This window comes from Mustela putorius, unplaced genomic scaffold (genome assembly GCF_011764305.1).
Source record: "Mustela putorius furo isolate JIRA1106 unplaced genomic scaffold, ASM1176430v1.1 tig00000592_pilon_pilon_pilon, whole genome shotgun sequence".
NCBI lineage: Eukaryota > Metazoa > Chordata > Mammalia > Carnivora > Mustelidae > Mustela > Mustela putorius.
Window position 1 is genome coordinate 2,074,990 of NW_025421426.1, and position 14,078 is coordinate 2,089,067.

Sequence of the window (14,078 nt, forward strand, 5' to 3'; positions counted from 1 at the left end):
TGAGGGCATCAATCCGTAGCTTAAAGCACTTCTGTGGCTGCCTGTTGCCTCTGGGGTAAAAACCAAAGTCTTAAGACATTCCAGAACCTGCAAGAACTAGCCCCTCCCTACCATTCTAGCCTCATTTTGCGGCTTTCTTCCTTTTCTATGTTCTTCAGTTGTAAATATGCAGACACGCATAGTTTAGCAAAGATCAAACAAGTCATATGTAATTGTTAAAAACTCTCATGGAATCAGTTATCTGCCACAAACGGTTCTCATCACCAAGGGAAACCCTCTGGTTGTCCGTACAAAGCTGGCGAGTGTCATGAGATCCAACGCTGACAGGGCAAAGTTACGCCCCCTTTCCTTCCGTCTCCAATTCCTCTCTGTTCTCCAGATTGACAGGGTGAGAGGGGCTGAGGGGTGAGGAAGATGGAGAGGAAGATGAGGAACAAAAGAACCGCCTCAAGAAGCCAATAGGCGGTAAGAGTCATTTATTTAGCTTCTATTTTTAACTCGCCTTTTAGGAAAAACAACAACAACAACAAAAACAAAACAAAAAACAAAAATCCACCTACCATCCTAAAAAAAAAAAAAAAGTAGAAAATCTTAGCTACTGTATGGGAGTGTCTGGGAGCTGATATCAATCATGAATTCATCAGACAAACATTTCCTGGGCGCCTACCTCACGCGGGGCACTGTCAGGCACTGACCAGGGCCACGGCTGATAAGAAAACAGGGAGAAGTCGCCGTCTTTGCTGGGCTTACAGGTCATCGAGAAGACAGGAAGATGTGTGTGCCTGCCTATGCGCATACATTGCCCCCCCCCGCCCCCCCGAATAAGAAGATTGGTGAGCTGAAGCGTTTTGAATGGAAGTAACATAATCTGAAGTATGGTCAGCAGACTGGAGGGGTCTAAAGGCAGGAGGAGGGAGACTTTAGCATCTACTGTAATAAGGCTTGAAGGAGAAGATGGGTGGGTCCCGGGGCCAGGACGATAGCAAGGAAGGGGTGAGAAGCAGTCAGAATCTGCACCTGGTTGGAAGGCAGAACCAGCAAGATTCATCGATGGGACTGGGCTGAACATCGGGAGAGGAAGAACAGACTCAAGGGTGATTCCAAGGTTTTTAGCTCAGGCCAGTAGTATGCCATTCCCAGCAGCTGAGCAAGCCTGCGAGGAGACCAGGGTTTGTAAAGATGTTGTGGAATTTGGTGATGGATACAATGAGTTTGCCTATGAAAACAACTAAGTTTATATTAACATCCCATTATCAAACATAATGAAGAGGCAGTTACATATACATTGTCTATGTGAGCCTGTAGATACAAGATTTTTTTCTATTTTAAAATGAATTAATAAAGGCACCTGGGTGGCTCAGTGGGTTAAAGCCTCTGCCTTTGGCTCAGGTTATAATCCCAGGGTCCTGGGATCGAGCCCTGCATCAGACTCTTTACTCAGTGGGATGCCTGCTTCCCTTCCTCTCTCTCTGCCTACTTGTAATCTCTGTCTGTCAAATAAATAAATAAAATCTTTGAAAGAAAAAAAAAATAAAATGAATTAATAATACCATCTTCACCACAAGGCTGCATTTAAAGTGCTTCCGTTACTTGGGGAGCCCTCCAGAGCAGTCAGTGACTCACCCCACCCAGTTAGGGGGTGATCGGCCTGCAAACAAGGACAACACGCATGTTGGTCCCTTCGTTTACTCATTAATTTTGTGAATATTTATTGAGCATCTACTACGCTCTAGGCCCTATTCTAACACCGAAGAAATGGCAGTGCACAAATCAAAGTCCACGAAGCACACTTTCTAGTGTACAGAGACAGATAATTAAGTCTCCCTGACCCTAGAACAATGCCTAGCACACAGTGATAATAACGAGAGACGACATTTGTGGAACGCTGTCATTTGGTTGTATGTATTCAACTAAGTATTTGGTGGAGTTTAAAAAAAAAATGATCTCACTGTGGCTTCCAAAGTGACTTCCAGAGCAGTCTTTGAGTGATCACCAAACCCACAGCACCAAAACTAAGGTCCAGTTTCATAGCCTGGCCCTACACAATCGGACCCCTGCCAACTTGCAGGACCTCATCTCCCACCGCTTCCTGTTTCACGCATGACACACCAGCCTCCAAAATGTTACATGCCATTCTGACAAAGGATGAGAGAACCTGCCAGAACGAGAGAACCAGCCAGAACGTTTTTCCCCGTACCATTCAGGTAGCTGCTTCCTTTTATCCTTTGGGTCTTTGGTGAAATTTCTCTGCCACTTAACTACTGTTGCGCAAAATTCACCGCAGACCTTAGTAGCTTAAAACAATAACCATAAATCATTCCTCATGAATATGACGGCTGATCTGACCTGGCTTCATCTTTTCATCATGGATGGGCTCACTCACACGTGAGCAACCAAGTCACAGATTTTCTTGAGTGTGCGAGGCGTGACTCAGCTCTGTCTTACATTGTCTTGGGTTCTCCAACAGGTTAGCTAGGACTTATTCTCCTGGAGCAAGCAGCAGTCTCAGAGAACAAGCAGGAAAATGTAGATGCTTTTTATTTTTTAATCTATCCCTTCATTTGGAGATAACTGTAGAGTCATATGCAGTGGTAGCAAATACTACAGAGAAATCCTATGTATTTTTAATCGGTTTCCCGTGAAGGTAACATCTTGAGAAACATTAGTACAATATCCCAGCCAGGATGCTGACATTTCCTACAGGACTGGAATCTTCCATGTCACTCTTTTACGGCCATACTACTTACTTCCTGCATGACCCCCTCCTTAAGCCCTGGTGACATCTAATCTGTTCTCCATTTCTCTAATTTTAACACTGTAATAATGTTATATTTGGGGCACTGGGTGGCTCAGTCAATGAGGCATTTAACTTCAGCTCAGATCATAACCCCAGGGTCCTGGGATCGAGCCCTGCATTGGGCTCCTTGCTCAGCAGAGAGTTTGCTTCTCTCTCTCTCTCTCTCTCACCCCTTCTGCCCCTTCCCCCACTCATTCTCTCTCACTCTCTCTCTCTGTCTCAAATAAATAAAATCTTGGGGAAAAAAATGTTGTATAAATTCTGTCATTCAGGTGCTTTTGGGTTTGGCTTCTCCCAGTCCGAAAACTTCTCTGAAGAGTCATCCAGGTTTTAATTCTCTCTGGTACTGACATACCATAGTTCTTGTAGCCATTTACTCTTTTGAAGACCAGCTGGGTCATTTTAAATTTCTGGCTCTTATGAACAAAGCTGCCATAAACATTCACACACAGACTTTTGAGTGAAGAGAAGTCTTCATTTCTCTAGGATAAACTTCAACATCCTTTATGTACTTATACTTCTCTGGCTTATAATTATCTTTTTAAAAAAATTCCATCTACATACATTGAGAACTACACCAGAGCAGTGTTATAATCTTTGCTTTAATCACAGAATATAATTTAGAACACTTACAAGGGGTGGGGAAGCCTATTGTATTTACCCATAGTTTTGCTTATTGGCTTATTTCTTCCTCCCCGATGTTCCACTCTTCTTTCTCTTATCCTTTCCTTTCCATTTAGAAATATTCCTTTAATTATTTCAGAGTAGATCTGCTGGGGACAAATTCTCCTAGCACTCTTTCATCTGAGAATGTCTTGTTTCCCCTTCATTCCTGACGGACACTTCGTAGGTGTAAGAATCCAGGTTGATGGTTGTCTACTTCAGCACCTGACAAAGTGCACTTCCTCACGTTACTTCCTGTCAGACATTCTTTCTTCAGGACTTTTCTAGTTCCATCTTCTTTCTAGGCTCGGATGGTATGAATGTTAGATCCTTTGTTACGGTCTCACAGGTCACTGAAACTCTGTGAAATTTTCCAGTCTCTTTTCTCTCTGTGTTCAAAATGGGGGTTTCCTATCGTTCTCGCTCTCCCCATCACCTCCATTCTGCTGTGTAGCCCATCTACTGAATTTTTTTAATTTAATTATCATATTTTCTGTTCTAAAACTTCTACTTGGTTCTCCTCTCAATCATTTCTTTTGGAAGAAACTCTTTCTTTACTGAGACGATCTAATTTATTCAAGTGTTTCAAGCATGTTGGTAATTACTCATGGGAGAATTTTTATCACGGTTCCTTAAACATCTTCGCCACATAAATCTAGCATGCCTGTCATCTCGGTGTTGACAACCACTGCCTGAAGTCTCCTGACTTCTCTTGGTACACCAAATACATTTTGTTATGCAAATGTGGACATATGGAGTGTTACAAGTTTCTGGATCTTCGTTAAACTGTCTATTTTAGCTGGCTTCCTCCAACCCCACTCCAACACGGGAAGAGGTAGGAGGCAGCATGTGCCTCCTTGTTACTATTAGACAAAAATCCAGGTTCCCAACTTGGAATCGTTGAAACTGGAGGGGGCCCTTCCTTACACCTGAGTTGGGATGAGAGTTCTGAGTCCTCATGTGATCTTCACGCACACTGCACTGGGAGTGGTCTCAGTGCCACTGGGTAGTAGTCAAAGTACGGAGTCTCCCATAGGCCTCCTCTAACACCATCCCAGTGGGGAAAGAGATAGGACCTCACTGTAGAAGTCCAGGCTCCCCATGAGGTCTCTGCTGATACCACGGTGGAGAGCACTAATTATCAACCAATGGGGAAGAAAGTCTTGGCCCCTGACTTGACCTTCATAGATGCCACTTCACAGAGCACCTTGTTACAGATGAAGGGATCACAATATACTACCCTAAAACATGCCATGTTGGCATAAGATTATTTTGAGCCAAAGGCAATGGAGAAACAGCAGGCACAGGAAAAGCTGTCTGTACCACCCCTTTCTGCCTAAGAGAAAGGCATAAATATCCCCTTAAAGGTGACATAAGCCTATATTTTTAGGTGTTTCTGCATCTTGTGCCAGGAAGACCAGTGATGGCACTGAGATGAATCTTTATATCAAACCTTACTAACCCTAATATACTACACATTTCCTAATCACCCTCCCACAATTTACCATCCCTGACAACTCAAATCTTCTTTATCCTTTGTCTAGTCACCTCTCCCCAATTTATCACCCTCTGTTAAAATGGTGTATAAGATGTCAAACCTAACCATTTCTTTGGATTTTTACTTCTTTTCTGTGATGTCCCATGCATGTAAAAGCATAAATGATATCTGTATGTCTTTTCTCCCATACACCTGTTTTTGTCAGCTTAATTCACAGGGCCCAGGCACAGCAATTAAGAGGTTGTAGAAGTTTATACTCTTCTACACATTCTCTCTAGGATCCTTATTCCACCTTATTCCACTGGTGTGGGTTGGAAAGCGGCCACAGTCTATTCTATGGGGTTTGGCTAATGCAGGGTAGTTTCTTTCCAAAAGTTTTCTGTATTGCTGGGATGCCTCATTTCCTGGACTTTGGCTAGGGGAAAAAAGTTTTTTGGAGGGGGTGCTTTTTTTGTCTGTACCTATGGGCATTTCTGGCATACTCACTTCTTTAGCTCTAAGTCTAGCATATACGAGGCAAAAAGAAAATCCAGGAAAGTCAACACTGTGTTGTTCCTCCGTCCTAAGTTCCCTACATTGCCCACCTTCTCTCCACCTTTCAGGTTATCAGGTTTGATCGACATATAATGGCCAGGGTCTTAGTTGTACTTCACAGGAGAACAGGAAAAGGTATGTCTATTCACCTGCCTCAGCACAGAAGGTAAATGTTTTCTATAGCTTCTAAATAAAATGCTTTTATCAAGACTCTGCCTGTATGAAGTTTGCTAATATTTCATCCCCCATGGTCCAATAACGCAGACAGGGATAACGAAGTTTCAGAGTGAAAGTCGTGGAAGGAATTGAGACCATCAATGGACTCACAATTGACCATGATGTCACCTCTGCAGAGGCAATTTCCCACCTCCCAAATCTACAGTACTCTCCACCCCCACACACATAAACTTCAAATCAGTATCTGAATTTATCCCCCTCAGTGATTTTTCCACTATTTACACGGAATATAGAAAAAATATATATTTTATCTTAATTACCTTGAATCCTCAGGGCCTAGGAAAGCATGAGGCTCTCATCTCTTTATTTTGAATGACTGAGTGAATAAATAAATGAGCAAATACATGAGTGGAAAAAAAGCCACACTCAGAACTCAAAAGAGATTTCTAGAATTTCATAATGGATCTGACATTTCCAGACCAACCTTAACATCTTTAAGCAAGAGACAAAAAAAAAGTCCAGGTTGTTTAGTATACAAACATTAAAATGATATTGAGGGACAGTCTTTTCAAAGAATCATATAATCACACTTTTCCTTAAAAAGTACATTTCACAAAATGTTACTTTCTGTGCCATGGAGGAAGATGTCAGTGGCTCTTTGTCATGCCAGTGTTTTAAAAAATCAAGGGTTTTGTTCTAAAACCACAGAACCTCAAAATGACTATATTTCCCTATATACTAAAGCAAATATGATCCTATAATTAGAAACAGGCTCTAACCAAACTGGAAAGAGATCTACCCACTACGGCAAAAATAAATACATAATACATATGTATGTAAAAATAAGGGTTTTCATTAAAAAATGCTCCATTCTGGAGCACTTACTGTAATGATTTCAGAAGGAAACATTTCAACAAGGCTCGCTCCTCCACATTTTTGGGACAACACTGAGTAAAAGTCATTCTGTGAGAAGGCTCAGTACAGAAAATTAGAATGTCACTCTCCAAGAAAGGAAGAGAAATGAATTCCACGGTTGAGGAGGCACTCTTCAAAAAAAAAAAGAAAAGAAAAGCAACCAAAAAAGCCCCACAAGGAACAGACGTTGCCAGAAAAGGGCAGAAGGGTGAAGAATAACAGTCATGTTGTAAAAAATTCTGAGCCAAGAATTCATGAGCAGGAAACCCAGGTGGCCACTGAGAAATCCGTCACAGATTTTCACGGGCGATTTACAACAAAGAAACATATTTGGAAATATTATTCTTGATGGGAAGAGACATGAAATTGACAGCACTGGCAAGGTGGTTAGTTTGTTTGGGTTTTTTTTTTTTTTTTTTGGTTTTGGTTTTGTCTTGTTTACAGATGAGTGGTATGGAACACTGCCAGCGCATCCAGTGTCTGGAACACATCATCATCCTCATCAACCTTTGCTGAGCACCGGCTACATGAGGGACCAGAATTACCCAGGTGTCGCCCATGCTGTGTGAGCCAGGGCCTATTAATTTTCCCTTTCTACGGGTGAAAACACTACAGCTGAGACTGAAGCCATGTGCCCGTGGCCACAGGAACCTATTAGCTAATGTAATGTGGAGTCAACGCTTGCGGTCAGGTCTGTCTGCCTCCCAGACCAGGATCTGCACTGAGCTCAAATCCCCAACATCTGAACAAAAGCCACACTTCAGAACCGTCTTTATTTTATCGCTGCTTGTCCCGCCACACTGGCCATTTCCTTTTCGAATTCATTCTTCAGGGACTGAAGTTACTCTTTTGACAATAAAGTGACATGTAGCTAAGCCGTTATCAGAGCAGTCCAAAAAATGAGATGATTATTAAAGAAGTTATAATATAGGTGCTGTCCATAGACACTTGCTGAAAACAGCATCTGTGGACTTACTGTCTCTAAAATTATAGAAGTCAATCAAAAGATAAGTTTCATCTTTTAATTTTGACATTTCTTTAGAAAAAATAATAATTTATATTGTGGACTCAATCTAATAATAAACAATGATCAAAAAATTAAAAAAATACTGGTTGCTGTATCATAAATTCAATATTAAGAGAGATATAACTGAAGCTCTAAAAATAGGAAGTCTGGCATTAATCAAGGTTAATAAAAATACCATCAGTCTGACTCCAAGCAAATAACTTACCCTTTTGAACTTATGGGTTTCCAGCTGTTAAATGGTAACACTAGTACTCTGTGCACAGGTTTGTGTATACTTCTAAGTGTTTAATTAATGTTATTATTATTTTGTTCTTTATATATTCACTTCTTAATTGTGTTTTATTATTTTATTATTACCATTCCTATGCATTTAATTATAACAAGTTAGAAAAAAGATGTTCAAAGCCATGATTATTAAAATTCCGTGAAATGGCTTTTTACTATATATCTCCTAGATTATAAAAAAATATCTAGGGGTACCTGGGGGGCTCAGTGGGTTAAGCGTCTGTCATGATCCCAGGGTTCTGGAATCAAGCCCCGAGTCAGGCTCCCTGCTCAGCAGGGAGTCCGCTGCTTCCTTTCCCACTGCCCCTTCCCTTGCTCATTTTCTCTCTCTCTTTCTCAGATAAATAAATAAACATGTTAAAAATATCTATAATCGAATGACAGAGGATGCAGATGATAAACAATTGTCCTGTATGCTTATATCTGTGGTTCTCAACCGGGGACAAGTTTGTCCACCAGGGCACCCTTGACAATGTCTGGAGACATTATTTACTTGTCACACCTGCGAAGATGTTACCAGCCTCTCGTGGGTAGAGGCCAGGGGTGCTGCTAAACATCCTACAGTGCCCAGGATAGGTCCCTACAACCAAGAATTATCTGGCCCCAAATAGCATAGTGCGCAAGCTGAGAAAAAGATGATGTTCGATAAAGCCAAGTATTCTCAAAAGTAGAGCCCTTATCCCAGATTCAAGAGGACGAAGGGATCAAAGTCAGCTGTTCATGTGCTGGAACTACTTCAGGGTCACGTCGACACAGATCCCAACAAGCTGAGACATGCCCGTGGTCCCAGGACAAGATACTCAAAACTTCAAAGAATTTTCCATGTCAGCTGGCAGCAGTTAGTGCTGGACCAGGAGGTCTGGACCAAGCCTGAGGAAGTGCCACTCAGTCTGAAGTTCGCCAACCCTGCTGGCATCTTGCCCAAGTTGCAGCCTGGTGAGAAGCGTCACTGGCACCCAAGGACGGAAACCAAGAGGAAGAAGTGGCCTGGTCAGGATTCATCAGTAGGAAAAAAAACACAGCAGAGGCTGAGAACAGCCACGATCCCGGCACAGAAGGCTCAGGCGTGCACGTGATATGCAACTTTCCTGCCAAGCCAGACACCTACCCACCGACAGCCTCCCCCGCCATCAGTACCTTTCTTTGCCAAAACCACCCCCCTTTCTTTCCTGCACCCAGAGAAAAATCCTCCCAGATCACATCCTACCTTTCCTTTGTCCTGTTACGTCCTCTCGGGAACCGTCACTAAAGCCTCCCTTGTCACCCCCAGGCCAATATCCACACAGACCACACAGAGCAGCACATGCAACAGAAGTCGGGGCACAGCCTCAGAAACCAAACTCCTGGGCCCCAATGTTCACCCCACGATGCACACACTGTGTGGCCTTGGGTGAGCTATTAACCTCTCTGGGCCTCAAGGGATAACTGTAACATGCCTACCTCACTGGGCTTTTGAGAGGATTCAATGAGTTAAGACATTTAAAGCACCTTGGAACAATGCCTGGAAAGTAACAGACCTTTAGTAAGTGACGGACACTCTTACGAGAGTGCAGCCTCCATTAGCAGGAGGTGTTCGTTCCTACTCGTCACTGTTTCATCCTCTGCTCCAGCACAAGGCTGGCCACATCGAAGGGACTCCATAATTGCTGAGTAAATCAATTGTCAGAGTCCTCCCCTAGATCCTCCCAGAGCACTGTGGCTTTCCATCATCATAAAAAAATGACACTGAATGGTAATTTTTCATTCTCTCTTCTAGACTATAAGTTCTGTGGAGGGCAGTGCCTGCTTTCTGCATCACTCTGACGGCTGGACCATGGTGAGCACACAACAAAAAAGTTCCCAAATGGAATGAGGAAATACATGAATGCTTAAAAAATAAATAAGATTGTTAGCATAGCCAGTAGCTTTCACACAAATTCCTTCTTTTTGCTTTCTTAGAAACCTGTCTCTACAAAGTTTTGCTAGAAATGCCTTTGTCTTTACAAAGAGTATGAAGAAAATGAGAGCTTTTCCACGAAAAATTGGAACCAATTTCCCCAAGACTCTGTCTCCACCAGTGCTATGTGGAGGCAAGGATTCAACTTTCATCTTCCTTGAATTCTAGACCAAAGGGAAGCCATGTAGGAAGCTGTGGAACATTCCAAGACCTTGGAAAGGCATTCCCATTCTGGTTCATTATGAAATGAAGCCAAGCTGGTAATTCCTTTCTCTTATAACATCAGTTCATCCCTAGATGTTCTATCTGCAGTGCATGGTACTCAAACTCACCCCAAATGGAAAGCTTCCCTGGCCCAGAAGGCAGGCTCTATGGTAGTTTCAGAGCTCTGAGGTCCAAAGTCAGACTTGAAGTTGACTCGTACTCATCTGAATGAGAATTTGAAGATCCAACATAATGCTTTTGCAATACCATGAGATAAGCAAAAATAAAACACCAACGTAGAAATCTAATACCATCCCATGTACTCAATAATGGTGGCAACACAATACAAACTTGACGAGTTATGAGTCAGTGCTCCACAAGATGAAAACAAGCCAATCACTAAGGAGATCGCAACCATTTTTTATACTAGATCCAGACAGAAATGTTTCCTCGGGGTCTTCATAACAGATGGAACTGCAGTTCCCTCAACTTCCATGAAGGCAATTTGGCAAGATCTTCCCCCAAAATGTACATATCCTTTGACCCAGTAATTCCAGAAATTGAGCTTACCCTTGTAATCTCTTATGTGTGAAATAACGGGTGTGTAAGAGTGTTCCCATAGCACTATTCGTACTAGAAAAGACTAGAAACAACTGGAATACCCACCAGGAGAGCACTGGTGAACAAAACACAAATGCCAGAGATGACCATGCAGTCGTCAAGAAGTCAGAGGCTACTCTGAATCTATCAAAATGGTCTCTTCTGGCAGGGATGCTAAGTAGAAAAGCAAAGTGAATGCCCAGAAGAAATTAAAACAGACATCTACACAAAACAATGATCCAGAGGTAGAAACAATGTAACTGTCCATCGACTGATGAATAAACAAAACATGGTCTATCTGTAGGATGGAATAGGATTCAGCCACAAAAAGAAACAAAGGTTCTCAAACAGGAATGAAAGTTGAAAACATCAGCAGTGTGTTAGAAGAAGCCAGACTCAAAAGGTCGCACGTTGTAGGAGTGCACTTATACGCAACAGCCCAAAGAAGAAAAACCACACATACAGAAAGTAGATTCATGGTTGCAAGGGACTGAGGAGAAGGGAGAATCAGGGATGAGTGCTCATGAGGGCTCGGAGATTTCTTCATGGACCATACATACAAAGAGGCATGTGCAACAGAAGCTCTAAGTGCCTGGACAACCTATGGTTCCTGGGAGGAAGGAAGCGAGCACGTGCTTCTTAGGACAACTAGGTATTTGCAAATGGAAAGGAGCTTCATGGAATTCTAAGCACGGGAGTAGATACATCAATGTATCTTCACTTGGCAAGCCATACAACAACTATCAAAAAAAAATAATAAAAAACTCTGAAAGCCATCATTCCCAGAGAGAAGGCAAATTCTTTTTTTTTTTTTAAGATTTTATTTATTTATTTGACAGACAGAGATCACAAGCAGGCAGAGAGGCAGGCAGAGAGGCAGGCAGAGAGAAAGAGAGGAGGAAGCAGGCTCCCTGCCAAGCAGAGAGCCCGATGCGGGACTCTATCCCAGGACCCTGAGATCATGACCTGAGCCGAAGGCAGCGGCTTAACCCACTGAGCCACCCAGGCACCCCAGAGAAGGCAAATTCTTAAACACGGTCCCTAAAGTTTGCCATTGGACCTGACCTATGGTTGCGTGGCCAGCGTACATCTCCTGTGCGGTCAGAGGGCCAAATCCATGTTTTTAGGCAAGTTGCTCCGACTGTCCATTTTAGGGAGAAATACTAATGAGAGAATTCTCTGGATTGACCTTTAGGCTCCAAGCACAGCTACCGCAGCATCCTTATCAGACACGTACAGAAACCAGGACGATTTTGAATCACATTGCAGGACAACAGGAGACCAGGCAAACGGTGCCTTCATAAGCATTGTTCGTGATAAATAAAATCTCATTATTTCACAGACATTACCCACTGGTGGTAGGTAAGCAACTGATTTTAAAACACCGCTACCTCTGAATGCGAAACTGCGCTTGTCTTGGACACTGGTGCTCGGGAAGAAAGAAAGGCTCCTTTCTGAGCAAGGCGGCTGTCCCGCCTTCTCCGAGTTCAGACCCAGCCGTGTGTACGAGGAGATATCTATTATTGGAAGATGGAGCGGCTCCAGGTATTTCTGAAATAACACAGTTTAATTTAATTACATGGCTCGAGGAGGCATGCTGTAGTTGGACATCTTTTCTTGTGTTTTCAAGGCTTTTTTTTTTTTTTTTTTAAACCAACTGTGCTCAGTTTCTGCCAAATACTCACTTGGTTTATAACTACGAGTCGACAGCAAAAAAGTTCATTCCTAAGGAGACAATCATTATTTCTAACATTCTTAATACCCAAGTTGTCAGGCCCCAAATTCCCTTTCACTTTCCAGCAGCAGCCCTGGCAGCTGGCTCTGGATCAAAGAGAACAAATTCATTTCTTTCCTGAATATTCACCAGTTAGAACTCCATGAATCCTGGCGCCAGACTGTCGAGGTCCCAGCTCTGGGGCCTCGTCCCTCACAATGCAGAGAAAGGACACCCCTCAGACTGAAAGCGATCTTGAAACAGCCTGGTTTTATCCAACACCATCGCCAGAAGGAGGAGAAAACTGTCATTTTGGCCCTTTGGAAACCTGACCTCTTTGAACCTAAGAGAGAGGAATGTGAGGAATTGTTAAAAGACTCTGGTTGGCTTTTAGGCAGACCTCTGGGCTAGAGATCAAGCAGAGAAGGGGCGGGGGATGGGGACTTGAATCAGGAGAGGCAACCAGGTTTCCAGTAAAACTTAGAGCAAGTGGTTAGAACAGAAAGGAAACAATGTAGCCCGTACAGGGAACTCGCCCAGAAAAATCACTGACCGGAGCACACACCCTTAAAATAAAATAGCAATTTGTTTCTAAGACTTTGGCCCCAAATTTGCTGGCAAATCTTAAAAATAAATCAAATCACCAAATGGGAAGCAAGAGAAGACCCGAACACAACACATAAGCTCCTCTGTGATCTCCCCAAAGGTGAAAGGACTGCCTCGATTATTATTGTAATACACTTGAAGTTGTAAAAGTAGGCGGCATGAGTTTTATGCGGTTTAATTTCAAATGTATAATAACGGTCAATATTTACAGAGCACCTTGGCTCTGGCTTTCTACATAAACGGAGCCTATTTTACTCTGTTCACAAAGGTATTATGATCACTGTCTCCAACCTGTCGATGATGAATCTCCCCAAAGGTTACATGATAGGCCCTGACATCTCGAACCTGATGCGCATCTACGACATTCTTTAATACCTCTCACTTCGCACTCAGAAAGGCATCCCACCATTGTTAGAAGCCCTGAGAAATAAAATCATAAAAAACTAACCAAAGTATGTGTTACCTGTTCTTTGGGGCATTTCAGTGAGATTCCCCCTCCCCCCCCCGCCCCCACCGACAGGAACTGTTCCCCGCATAAATACACTCAAAGCGCACACAAAAATGAAGAAAGAATTTTAATGCTCAAGTCCAGAAAAATCAATTTGGGTCCATTCACTGAGATTTCTCACGTCAAGGCAATATTCCCCAGGAAACCACCGTCACCTGGAAGACTCCTGTAAAGGTTTTTCCAAGCAGGAGAATAGGAATGTACCTTTTCCTGCTGGAACTCAAGACTCACTGAGCCAGTCTCCCACCCTTGGGGAAAACGCTTCCTTCAGGGCAAGGACATTCATAATTAGACCCACTATAAATAACTCGGGCTTCAGAGCGGTGCCACTTGGAATATTTAACATGTGAGCAGGGCAGGAGCTTGGCCCTGCTCTCTCACCAGACAGTGACCATCACCCGCTCAGGAACTCCCTCAAATAATGTTCTTCTCCAAAGAGCTGAAAGCCCACAACACCCGGGAACCGCATATGAAAAGCTATAAAAACCCAACCTTTTTCATTTTCTTGTTAAGGTCTGATTTTTAACCTGATAGAGATCAATGTCAGCTACAAGCTCAAGAGCACGCTAATTATCTTAATGAAAATTTAGTTATGAAGAAAGATAAACACAGCA

At 42.8% G+C, this 14,078-nt stretch overlaps 1 protein-coding gene across 3 annotated transcripts in view; it reads right to left on the reverse strand.

The window, feature by feature from the left end:
* Positions 1-14,078, reverse strand: part of DOK5 (docking protein 5) — a 358,181-nt gene that overhangs the window by 94,880 nt on the left and 249,223 nt on the right. The gene's annotated exons all lie outside the window — the stretch shown is intronic.